Source organism: Magnolia sinica, chromosome 4 (assembly GCF_029962835.1).
Source record: "Magnolia sinica isolate HGM2019 chromosome 4, MsV1, whole genome shotgun sequence".
Taxonomy (NCBI): Eukaryota; Viridiplantae; Streptophyta; class Magnoliopsida; order Magnoliales; family Magnoliaceae; genus Magnolia; species Magnolia sinica.
This window is the reverse complement of record NC_080576.1, coordinates 33,030,192-33,044,064: the sequence shown is the minus strand read 5'-3', so window position 1 is coordinate 33,044,064 and position 13,873 is coordinate 33,030,192. Positions and strand designations below refer to the sequence as shown.

At 38.5% G+C, this 13,873-nt stretch overlaps 1 non-coding gene across 1 annotated transcript; it reads left to right on the top strand.

The window, feature by feature from the left end:
* Positions 1–12,736: 12,736 nt before the first annotated feature.
* LOC131244681 (small nucleolar RNA R71) lies at positions 12,737–12,843 on the top strand. Its single transcript, XR_009170460.1, has one exon. It is a non-coding gene; the product is annotated as a small nucleolar RNA R71 (small nucleolar RNA).
* Positions 12,844–13,873: the final 1,030 nt, after the last annotated feature.

The window sequence follows — 13,873 nt, the reverse complement described above, 5'->3', positions numbered from 1 at the left end:
TTCGACTAGTCGGGCCTTGGCTCGTTGGAGAGGAAAAAGGAAATGAAGAAGATGATATTTTCTCCAAATTTTAAAAGACCCAACACACTCCACGACCGGTCTTGAGATGTCCTCGATCGGTCGTACCATGACTAGTCGAGTACATCCTCGACTAGTCGTGTACCGACTAAAATATGTAATTTTCATAAAAAATTGAAATTTAAACACATAAATTATCAAATATAAATACACTATGATACAAGTATGCAAGAATATTTAATTTAAATTACACATACCAAGATCAAATTTCAATTTACTAAACCTATTTTTGTCAAGCGGTTTAGTGAAAATGTCAGCAAGTTGTGTCTCGTTCGGTATATATTCCAAAGATATTATTTTTTTCTTCCACTAATTCATGAATGTAATGATACCTAATGTCAATGTGCTTGGTACGTGAATGCTGGATTGGATTTTTAGAAATGTTTATAGCACTGGAATTATTACAATATAAGACCATAGAATCTTGTGCTATTCCATAATCACTTAACATAAGTTTCATCCAAACAAGCTGAGTACATGCGTTTCCAGTCGAAATGTATTCAGCCTTAGCAGTTAAGAGTGATACAGAACTTTGCTTCTTGCTAAACCAAGAAACTAAACAATTTTCAATATAAAAACAACCACCACTGGTTGATTTCCTATCATCAACATTTTCAGCCCAATCAGCATCAACGTACCCAGCCAACTGAACACTAGTATCATATGGATACCAAAGACCTAAATTAGCAGAACTTGCGACATATCGAATAATCTTCTTAACAGCAGTTAGATATGATTCTTTAGGATTAGCCTGATATCTAGTGCAAATGCCAACACTGAAAGCAATATCAGGTCTACTAGCAGTTAAATAAAGCAAACTACCAATCATGCTATGATACAATTTAGGATTCACATCTTTACCTGTAGAGTCCTTTGAGAGTCTTAGAGTTGTACTCATAGGAATCTCAAAACTCTTACCATTCTCAAATCTAAATCTTTTAATCAAGTTCAAGGCATACTTAGTTTGAAAAACAAAAATTTCATCAGGTTGTTGTTTTACTTGCAACCCTAGGAAATAGTTTAACTCCCCAATCATGCTCATTTCAAACTTAGATTTCATTAAATCTGCAAACTCAATAGTCATGTCAATACATGTTGATCCATATATAATATCATCCATACAGATTTAAACCAATAAGATATCATCGTTATGTTTCTTAACAAAGAGTATCTTATCGACACTACCCATTTGAAAATTATGACTTAGTAAAAACTTAGTCAATTTTTCGTACCATGCTCTAGGAGCTTGTTTTAAACCATATAGAGCTTTTTTAAGACAGTATACATGATCAGTAAACTTAAGGTCTTCAAACCCTATAGGTTGTTCAACATATACTTCTTCATGTAAATCGTCATTCAAAAAAGCACTCTTTACATCCATTTGATAAATTTTAAACTTTCTAAAGCAAATAATGGATATAAAAAGTCTGATTGATTCAAGACGAGCAATTGGGGCAAAAGTTTCATTGTAATTAATGTCTTCTATTTGAGTGTACCCTTGTACAACCAGTCTTGCCTTGTTTCGAATAATGTTACTAAGTTCATCAGACTTATTTTTGAAAATTTATTTTGTTCCGATAATATGTTTATCTTTAGATCTAGAAATAAAATACCAGACATCATTTTGAACAAATTGATTAAGTTTTTCCTGCATATCTACTATCCATTTTTCGTTAGAAAGCGCTTCTTTTACGTTCACCGGTTCTATCTGGGAAGTAAAACACACGTAATTACATATGCTTCTAATTGTCTACGAGTGTGCACGCCAGTGAGAGGGTTTCTAAGAATTTGAGTGGTTGGATGATCTTTGACAGTCCTCAGTTCAGAATTAACTTGATTTGATGAATTATCTAGTTTGTCAATTAAAAGAACTTCATCACTATCTGAACTTGGGGCAGGTGTATTCAAGTGATTATCAATGACCACATTAATAGACTCTTGAATCACATCAGTCCTATTGTTCAGCACACGATATGCTCGACCATTTAAAGAGTATCCTAAAAAGATCCTTTCGTCACTTTTAGTGTCAAACTTTTCCAGATTTTCACAGTCACGCAAAATATAGTACTTGCTACCAAAAACTTGAAAGTATTTGACAGTAGGCTTCTTATCAAACCAAAGTTCATAAGCCATTTTATTATTAGATTTACATGTATAAACCTGGTTAATAATATAGCAGGCGATATTCACTGCTTCAGCCCAAAGATTTCTAAGGAGCTTCATACTATTCAACATTATGTTTTCCATTTCTTGAAGTACTCTATTTTTCCTTTCCACAATTCCATTTTGTTGTGGTGTTTTGGGCGCAGAGAATTCATGCAATATTCCCTGATCGCTATAGAATTTCTCAAAAATGCTATTCTCGAACGCAGATCCATGATCACTACAGATCTTACAGACTTGAGAACTTTTTTCAGTCTGGATCCGTTTGATAATCCTTTTTACTTCATCAAGGGTTTCTGATTTATCTCTTAAGAAAGCTACTCAAGTGAATCTGGTAAAATCATCCACAATTACTAGGATGTATTTTTTACCACCTCGACTATCCGTCCTTGTAGGTCCTATAAGATCCATGTGGAGTAGCTCGAGTGGTCTTAATGTGGCATTGGAGTTCACCTTTTTGTGAGAGCTCCTTGTTTGCTTACCATACTAGCATTCACCACATATTTTGTCTACTTTTTGTAATTTAGGTATACCTCTTATTAGTTCTCATTTGCTCAATCTGTATAAATTACGGTAGTGTACATGTCCAAGGCGTTTATGCCATAATTCTGTCTCATCGGTATGGATTATGTAGCACAATTGATTAGATGAGCTGTCATTGCATACAATGTAGCAGTTTTCGGAAGTTCTACGACCAGTTGATATTACATAACCCTTTTTATTTATGATTTCACAACCTTGATTAGAAAATTTCACACTATGATTGTTATCGCATATTTGAGATATGCTTAACAGGTTGTGTTTTAGTCCCTCAACATGTAAAACATTCTTAAATAAGGGAAGGTTATAGAGTTGAACCATACCTTGGCCAATAATTTTGCAGTTACTACCATCACCAAATGTGACTGATCCATCAGTCATATCTTTAAGGTCAGTGAATAAAGCCTTGTCGCCTGTCATATGCCTGGAGCACCCGCTATCAAGGTACCACTTTGAATGACTTGTTGCTTTAAAAGCGGTGTGGGCAACCAAGTAGGTAACCTTAGGAGCCCATTTCATAACTGTTTTGGGTTTAGGAGTATAGTTGGTCTTTTTATTTTTGTAATTGTAAGAATGACCCACTGAGTTAGATTTTAAGAGCTCCTTAAGCAAATCAACTATTCTTTCGGCTAAAGGGTTTTGGTTCTGATTTTGATAGTTGACATAGTTGCTTTTAGGTTTTTGAAAAGATTTAACATTTTTAGAAAAACTTTGATTAATACTTTTCCCTTTTGAGTTTGAGGTTTCTCCTCTTACAAACTTAAGAGGTGTATTCTTTTGTTTAGAAGGTCTATTCTTATCATAGCCCAACCTGGATCTATCGCCACATTTTCTAAATCCAGATAAAAGTTTTTCAAACTTTGGATCTCCTTGGGCATACCTCCATGTATCCTTTAAACTCAAAAGTGAAGAGTTTTTAAGCTTAAGTTTATCATTTTTAGATTTAATATTTTCAATCTGGGAGGTTTTGAATTCTAAATCACGTTTTGTCTTTTCAAAACAATCTGAAATAAGGGATTTTTCTAAAATAAGTGAATCAAAATCTTCTTTGAGTTTTAAAAACTTTTCTTTTTGAAGTTTTAGTTTTACGGCAATTTTACAACTTTCCTTGTATAGGGCATTGTATGCATCTTGAAGATCTTCTTTATTTTCATGATCACTATTCAGATTTTCTTCACTAGTTGAATCATCATGATTTGAAAACGTGAACTTGGCTAGAGTCATAAGGGCTTTAGCTTCATTGCCTGACTCAATTTCAGAATCTTCTGATTCAAAAGAGGCTTCAGTGCCTGAAGATTCATCCCAAGTAGCCAACATTCCTTTCTTTTTAGATTTGTCCTTTTTAGGACATTTGTTTGCTAAATGCCCATATTCTTGGCAATTGTAATATTGACTATCTTTTAAAGATTTCCAAGTTTTAGTTTTAGATTTAGACCTTCTCTTATCATTTGATTTTTGAAAGTCTACCCTCTTTTTACTTTTGAAAATCTTGTAAAACTTTTTTGCTAAAAGAGCCATATCATCTTCAGAATTTTCTAAATCAGAGTTTTCTTGAGAAATACCTTTAGAAGATTTAAGAGTGATATATTTACCTTTAGGAGCTTTATGGTTTAATGTTCACTCCCCAAGTGTAGGGTTGTGATGCAGTAATAAACTCGGTGAGACCGAGGTCGAATCCCAAGGGACTGATACCTGTACGTTATCTGAAACTAAGTAGAACTAGAACTTAGACTAAGATGTAATCTAAATCAAATAGAATTTAAGGAATGATTGTGGAATAATTATCTAAAACTTTAAACAATTCAGGGAAGGGAAACTAGGGATTCAGAGGATCCACTTGTAGAGATCAGGGAGATCTTATGCCTGCATTAAGAATCATAGAAGTTAAACTGAATATCCTCTAATATAATTTTAAAGAGATGAAAGGTATAAGAATTAGAATGGATTCCATCACCAATCCATGCCCAGGAGACAAAGTCAACAAAAGAATTAAACTAATTACCAACCAATTAGATGATTATGAAGATTAGGAAGGGTACCGACATCCAACCATGTCCAGGAGACGATGGTGAACAACAGAGCTTCCTAACGTCATAATCAAAATAAGGAAAAAGAAATACTCAAAGCCATTGTAAACCCATTGTAATTTCAGTCACAACAGGCCATTAAAAACTAAAAGTATTCCCATAATAAAATTAAATCATAAACCCCTTCAATCTAAACAAAAGGCATAAACAACATCTCTCCCATTAGACTACAAGCTTCACCTCTTAGCCCTATCTAAGAGGTTCAGCCAAGAATGGACATGATTCAGCTCAACATCCTCAAAGAGAAAATAAAAATTAGTAATAGAAATAAACCATTAAAAATACTACTCCCTCTCTCCCTCTGTCTGCTCCACAGCCGCTTGCTCTCCCAGCTTCCTCCGGATCCCCTGGTTCTCTCTCTCTCTCTCTTGCTTATATAGTCTGCTAGCAGTAGCGGAGAGGCCTGGCTGGAATCAGTTTATATGGTCCGCAACCCCCTTTGAAACTCCTTGTGCAAGTCCATTTACACAGCTAAAAAAACATCAGCGCCCGGGCTCTGCGTGGACGCACGACCTGCGCTGGGATGATGGTGGGCCCATTTCTTGGATTTTCTCACGAGATCGGGTCCATTCATTGGACTGTACACGGAAAATCGATCGTACATGACCGTTTTTCGTCTGTTTTGGTGTGGCCCACCTGAGCTTTTTAGACCGCCGTCCGAGTTGCGTTTAAACGATGAAAAACTGATCATGCAGCTCTCTTCAAATTCGCTCTCCTAGGTCTACATTAGCTGGGTCGTTGGAGACTTCTGAACGGTTCAGGTCATCGAACCGATCCTTGCCACGAATGCAAAACGGCCCAGATCTTCTGGTCACGTGCGAACAGAGTTTTCGCTCTTCTTGCGCTGAGATGATGGTGGGCCCCAATTAGATATCTTTTTGAGAAATCCACTCCGTCCATTATGATCCTCTCGAAAATCCATTAGGGAATGGATGGTTTTGAATTGATTTATGCATGGCCCACAAGAGTTTTCTCACTGCCGTCCATCTTCCGTTTTGACGGTTGAAATATGATATACGCTATCTCCTAAAATTCCCTCACCTAGGCTTTGGTAATCAGGCCTTTGAAATCCTAATGGACGGTCCGAATCTTCTAAATACATGATGAGTGGGGCCCACAAAGCAAACCCAATGCCGGACTGTTAATGCTGTTGCGTTTTTGAAGAGTATGAGTTTTTGTCGGTCAGCGCCCGCTGACCGACTTTGAGTGCATGGGTGCACGGCTGGTGCACATGCACACTATGTACATGCAATGCACACGGGGGGTCCATCATAGTGTATGTACAAAATCTCCTCCGTCCATCTGGTTCTTCATATAATTTAAGGTGTTAAGACCGAAGATGAGGTATATCCAGAGATCAAGTGGGCCCCAGATCAGTAAATTGTGGGCTGATCTGTCCGTTGGGTCACTTCCACAGCGATCCAATGGATGATTTTTGATGTGTATGGTTAATTCATGATCATCAGGCCTCATATAAAGTTTGGAGCCAATCAGATGGTGAGAACCCCATGATCTTGCATTATGGATGTCTTTCAGGCCTGTTTGAAGTGAGTGACTGGAATTTCTCTGATCTCTGACGTGTAAATCCTCGATCATGGTCCCATGGGGCCCCATCCAATGCCTTGGTGATGCCTGAGCTTTAAATCCATGCTTTTAGCATCCTTTCCAGTCCATGCTCGTAAATATACTCTGCATCACACATACGATTAAATCAGGTCATTAACCGGCATCATGCTTGTAAATCCAGGAAATAATTGGGGTCTAATATGCAATATTTGACCCTCAACACAACCCCCAACCAGCATTTTGCTAGTCCCGAGCAAGGTATGCGAAAAATAAGTTGAGAATTACGGAACAATTTCTATAAACTCGAGTGATTTTTGCAGAATAATCCAAATATGAGAATTCTCATATTCATGAATGTTGGGTATTACTTTCTCCTAGACTCAGGCGCATGGTAAACTTCATAATCAAGTTCAAAGTATTAATCCCACAATCAGAGAATTCTAAACATTGAGTTCCATGGGTGTATCGTGTAATCTCAGCTTATCATTAAGGTTCACTTCTTAATTTCATAATATTATCGGTAAATAAGAAGATAATTCATAATAACCAAAACTTTCCTCACGGATCATCTTTTCATTAATCGACCTTTGATATATATATATATATATATTCATTAAAATACCACCAAGGGGAGGAATCAAATCTTTACCTATAGGGAGCAAACCTATGATGAAGACCATTGCCCACCCCTTTCCGACGGCTACTTTGGGAAATTGAACCTTCACCTATAGGGAGCAAATCTATGGTGAAGATTATTCACCCAATCCTTTCAATTTTCTCAGGCTGGTTCCTTTCATGCTTAGTGAGTACCAAATAAATCCTTCAATATCAAACTGAAACCTTAATGTGAAAGTGAGATGTGACATGTGAGATCATAACTCAATCAATGTTTATAACTTCTAATTCTGGATCAACAATTCAAACTTAATTATGCAATCCAACAGATACTGAATCCAAGCGTCTTAAATTACCAACATCACGTATCTTGAAATTCCAAGTGCCCTAGATGGCCGTCACAATCCCTTCGAATTCACAAGAAAGTCTAGAAAAATTAAAAAATTTCACAATTTTTTCTCAAGACCAAGAAAAAGCTGATTAGGAAACCTAATCTCTCACCCCCAACCTAAAATCTACATTGTCCTTAATGTAAAAAAATAAGCATATAACGCATATGGGACAACGAAAATATAAGAGTGATGGAAAGATAGTACCTGGGCGAAAAAATCAAGAAGCTTTCCAAAAGATCGCAGCATGGGTGTCGGTCAGCACGAGAGAGAAGGTAACACAAAAATAACAAAAATAAAATCCTACCTATACCACTTTCGTAGGTACTCTCGATTGCATTTAGCGTATGCAACAAGCCTTTAAACCCCTAGGTTGCCCCTAGTGGACGAGTTGTAGTCTTGTGAGGGTTTGCAGTAATGTTACCCACAAACATTGAACTAACTAATGATAAAAATGAAATGAAATGAAGAGCTAGGCTGCCTCCCAGGAGCGCTAAGTTTACCGTCTTCAGCCAGACAAATAAAGCAACTACCCTAGTCCTATGAAAGCAATAAACCTACATATACCTCCATCAGATTAGGAGATTAATCCTGGTAAACAGGAGCAGTTAGGGGCATGGACATGTCCTCTGAATCAAATTTCTCGACAAATGGTTTCAATCGATGTCCATTGACTTTAAACTCCTTGCCATTGTCAGGATCTCTTATCTCAATAGCCCCATGAGAAAAAACAGTAACAACAATGCAAGGGCCAGTCTAACGAGATCGAAGCTTACCTAGAAAGAGATGTAATCGAGAATTGTACAGAATGACCTTCTGACCGGGCGTGAATGATTTTCACAAAATGTGTTGGTCATGAAATGCTTTCATCTTGTCCTTGTAAATTCTCGAATTGTCATATGCATTATTCCGGATTTTCTCAAGTTCATTCAATTGAAGTTTGCGTAGCGAGCCAACGTTGTCTAGATTGAAATTAAGATTTTTGATCGACCAGTACGCTTTATGTTCTAGCTCCACAGGCAAGTGACAAGCTTTCCCATAGACAAGTCTAAAGGGAGACATTCCAATAGGGGTTTTAAAGGCAGTACGGTATGCCCATAAGGCATCGGTCAATCGGATTGACCAATCCTTACGATCAGGGTTAACCGTTTTCTCCAAAATGTGTTTAATTTCCCTATTAAAAATCTCAGCTTGCCCACTTGTCTGTGGGTGGTACGGGGTGCTCACCTTATGAGAGATACCGTATTTCTTCATTAAGCTCTCAAATGGTTTATTACAAAAGTGTGAGCCCCCATCACTAATGATGGCTCGAGGCGTTCCGAATCGAGAAAGGATATTTTCTTTTAGGAATTTAATGACCGTGCGATGGTCATTAGTTCGACACGGAATCGCTTCAACCCATTTAGTGACATAATTCACGGCGAGCAAAATATACAGATTTCCAAATGATTGAGGGAATGGTCCCATGAAATCGATGCCCCAGCAATCAAATGCTTCAATGATAAGTATGGGATTCAAAGGCATCATATTTCGACGGGACAATGCTCCCAATTTCTGACAACGCTCACAAGCTTTGCAAAACTCATGAGTGTCCCTAAACATAGTGGGCCAGTAAAAGCCACACTGCAGAATCTTGGCCGTGCTCTTTTTAGCAGAAAAGTGACCACCACAGGCCTGTGAGTGACAGAAGGAGATGACGCTCTGATGCTCATCGTCCGGTACACATCTCCTTAGGATTTGGTCTGGGCAATATTTAAATAAATAAGGATCATCCTAAAAAAAGTTGCGCACCTCGGTGAAGAATTTCTTCTTATCTTGCGCAGTCTACTGTGTCGGTATGGCACCTGTATCAAGATAATTAACAATATCAGTGAACCAAGGTGAATGGGAGACTCTGAACAGTTGTTCATCAGGGAACATGTCGTTGATATGGGTCGTCTCAAGGGAATCAGAGGTATTAAGGCGAGAAAGGTGATCAGCCACAACATTTTCTACTCCCTTTTTATCTTTAATTTCCAAATCAAATTCTTGGAGTAGAAGGATCCATCGTATCAGGCGGGGCTTAGAATCATCCTTAGAAAGAAGATACTTCGGTGCCGCATGATCTGTATAGATAATGATCTTAGATCTGATTAGGTAGGACCTAAATTTGTCCAAGGCGAACACTACGGCTAAAAGTTCCTTTTCCGTAGTTGAGTAATTCACTTGGGCCGGATTTAAAGTCCTACTCATGTAATGGATGACGTAGGGTCTCTTATCTTTTCTCCGGCCTAGATCCGCTCTAAGAGCATAATCAGAAGCGTCACACATAAGCTCAAAAGGAAGGCTCCAGTCGGGTGGCTGCATGATAGGTGCAGTGGTTAACCTGCCCTTAAGCTTGGTGAAAGCTTCCTGGCATTACTCAGTCTACTCGTACGGAGCATCCTTTTGAAGAATATTACATAAAGGACGAGAGAGGAGACTAAAGTCCTTTATGAATCGCCTGTAAAATCCTGCGTGTCCTAAGAAGGATCGCACGTCTCTGATGTTCTTGGGTGGAGGTAGGTTAGAGATAAGATCGATTTTTGCCTTATCTACCTCGATTCCCTTGGACGAGATGATATGCCCAAGGACAATTCCCTTCTGAACCATGAAATGACACTTCTCCCAATTAAGTACCAAGTTCTTTTCTTCACATCTTTTCATCACACATTTAAGACTTTCCAAGCACTTGCTGAAAGATGGACCGTAAACAGAGAAATTGTCCATGAAGACCTCTAGATATTGCCCCACCATATCAGAAAAGATACTAAGCATACATCACTGAAAGGTGGCAGGGGCATTACATAGTCCGAATGGCATCCTTCGGTAAGCAAAGGTACCGTAGGGACATGTAAATGTGGTCTTTTCCTGGTCTTCAGGGGCTATCTCTATCTGGTTGTAGCCTGAATACCCGTCAAGGAAACTAAAATAGGAATGACCAGCTAACCTTTCCAAGATCTGATCAATGAATGGTAAAGGAAAGTGGTCTTTCCTCGTGACGGTATTCAACTTCCTATAGTCAATGCACATTCTCCAACCAGTAGTGACTCTAGTTGGCACGAGTTCATTATTAGCATTGGCTACGATGGTAATTCCGGACTTCTTAGGGACTACTTGAGTTGGACTCACCCATTGACTATCAGATATAGGGTATATGATACCCACGTCCAATAGCTTAAGAACCTCGGCCTTAACCACTTCCTTCATGCTTGGATTTAGTCTACGTTGTGGTTGCCGAGCGATTTTTGCATTATCCTCAAGATATATGCGGTGAGTACAAATCGAGGGATTGATTCCCTTGAGGTCCACTATCATCCATCCAAGGGCTCCCTTATGCTCAATGAGAGTAGATATGAACATACTCTCCTGTTCGTTCTCCAGGTAGGCAGAGATCACCACCGGGTATGTCTCATCTTGACTTAAATAGATATATTTTAAATCAGAGGGCAAAGGTTTTAGGTCAAGCTTTGGTGGCTTGAGGTTAGACGGTAAAGTTACTACATCAGTTTGAGGCAACTCTTCAAATTGTGGCCTCCACCGGTTAACTTCAAGTACCGGTGCAGTATCAAGCAAGGCACACGTCTCCCTAATCATGTCATCATCAAAATCATGGGAGTGGACTAGACACGTCTCTAGAGAGACAGAGGATAAGGTTAGAGGTGTCGTATCTTCCACTAAAGAGTCAATCATGTTAATGTCGTGGAAATCGTCATCCTCCTATAAGTTTCTGTCGTTATTGAAAAAGATGTTTGACTCCAATGTCATATTTCCAAAAGACATAGTCATGACACTATTCCTGCAATTGATAATTGCATTTGAAGTGGCAAGGAATGGGCGGCCAAGAATGACGGGGATCTGAGTGCTTATGTTATTGATGGGTTCGGTGTCCAGGATGATAAAATCTATAGGGTAGTAAAATCTATCAACTTGGACCAACACATCCTCAATTATTCCTCTTGGTACACGAACAGAGCGATCAGCAAGTTGTAGTGTGGTTAGGGTGGGTTTTAATTCACCCAAACCTAACTATTTGTATACCGCGTAGGGAATCAGATTGACGCTCACTCCTAAGTCAAGAAGTGCATGATCAATTCGATGGTCCCCGATTACACATGATATGGTTGGGCTACCGGGATCCTTGAATTTCTGTAGCACGTCTTGCTTTAGGATGGCACTCACTTTCTCGGTCAAGAAGATCTTCTTTTGAATACTCTGCCGTCGTTTGGTCGTGCATAAGTCTTTCAGGAATTTGGCATATGAAGGTATATGTTTCACGACATTAAGTAGAGGAATGTTGACTTTCACTTGTTTCAACACCTCTAGGATATCCTGAGAGTTAGAGAAAGGTTTTGGTTAAACCAACCGTTAGGGGAACGAAGCAACTGGCTTCTCTAAAAGTTCCGTTCTAGTTTTTGTGCGGCATCACTAGATCCATCATTTTTGTCCTCTTCTGGTTCTTGAGGCTTTTCGGGCCTAACCGAAAGAGTTTTATCAATGATCTTTCCACTCCTAAGAGTGGTGATGGATTTAGCATGCCCCATCTGATTTGAAGAGCTGGGATCGTTAATTTCGTACTGCGGTTTAGGATTGGGGAGAGGTTGTGCAGGAAGCATCCCCTTTTCTTTAACCGGCATACGAGAATCTATCTTTTGCATAAAATCTGTAATTCTCCTCATTGCCTGAGCCAGCTCTTGTATGGAATTTTAAACCGGTTCCTCTTGAGGTTTCACTTGGTTTGGATTTTGATTGAAGAAACATTGAGGGGTAGCCGTTTGTCCATTCCTCCAACTAAAGTTTGGATGATTTTTCCAACTAGGATTGTACGTATTGGAGTTAGGTCCAGTAAACGGTCTTTGATAGTTGTTTACGACATTGGCTTGTTCATTCAACACTCCTCGAAAGGCGGGTATTGTAGGACAATTTTCAGTTGTATGAATGTTGCAATCACAGATGCCGCAAACAATTTCATTAACCTTATCCTTCTTTCCTTCCATGGCTTCAACTTTCCTTATGAGCGTAGTCACTTTACACTTGAGATCATCCTCTTCTTTCAAGAGATATAATCTACCTTTATTCTTTAATTAAGTCGGCCTAAACGTGGTGTTCGACTTTGGGTAATAGTCCCATGATTGTGTTTTTTCAGCAAGACTATCGAGGTAATCCCATACCTCGTCAACATCTTTATTAATGAACTCTCCATTACACATTGTCTTGACCATTTGGCGCATGGAAGATGTCAGTCCATCATAGAAAAAATTTGTAATGCGCAACGTTTCAAATCCGTGTTGTGGGCATGAACTAACCAAATCTTTGAACCTTTCCCAACATTAGAAGAATGTTTCATCTTCCTTTTGGGCAAAGTTCATGATTGCTTTTCTGAGGGTAATCGTTTTATGATGTGGGAAGAATTTTTTTATGAATTCCCTCTGCATGTCGTTCCATGTGCCAATGGATCTAGGACGCAGTGAATGTAACCACGTCTTAGCCTTCTCTTTTAAGGAAAAAGGAAAGAGTTTCAGCCTGATTGTATCCTCAAATACATTAGGAAAACATAATTTAGCTATAATCTCATCGAACTCTTTCAAATGTAAATATGGACTTTCTGATTCAAGTTCATGGAATTTGGGAAGGAGTCAGATAACTCCTGGCTTGATGTCCATTTTTCCTGTGTTTTCAGAAAAAATCATGCATGAGGGCGTCCTCACTCCCGCCGGTTATAGATAATCTCGTAAAGTACGAGGCGGGGGTGCCTGATGCACCTCATTCTCATCTTGGGTATCCTCCACCCTGGGTGGAAGTAGAGGAGGTTGGTCTTCAGCCATAACTTCAATTAACTCAGGGGATTTCTAGTGGTGTCTAGTCTTGCGATAGATAGTCAACCCCTCAATCAATCCTCCTTCAGTCAAGAGACGTCGAGTGTTGTCACGGGCCCACTTCGGCATGAAATACTCGCAGCCCTCAATCAAATTTGAAACCTAATCCTAAGAAAGGAAAAGAAAATCTAGAAAGAAAGAGAGAGTTGGAAAGAAATTACCAACTTGAAGTCCCTAAGTTAAAGACCTGCAAAAGAAAACAAACAAGTCAGTTTCTAAAAGAAGAAAAGTCTAAACTAGAAAGTAAATTACTAAAAGAGAACTGAAAAATAGAAAGTAGAGAGAAAGCTTACCGAACTAGAAATTTCTACCTTAAAAGCCTACACAATAAGAAAGTTAGTTTCTAAACAAAAATTCTATGAGTAGAAAATTATGAAACAAAATTAGATTCTAAAAGTATTAGAATTAGAAAGATACTAAAAGGTAAAAATAGAAAGTCAATTTCTAAAAAGGGAAATAAATAACCTAGTTTCCAAAATAAAAGAGAAAAGTTTCTAAAAACTATTTCCTACAAATAGGAAAGTACTAAAATTAGAAAATT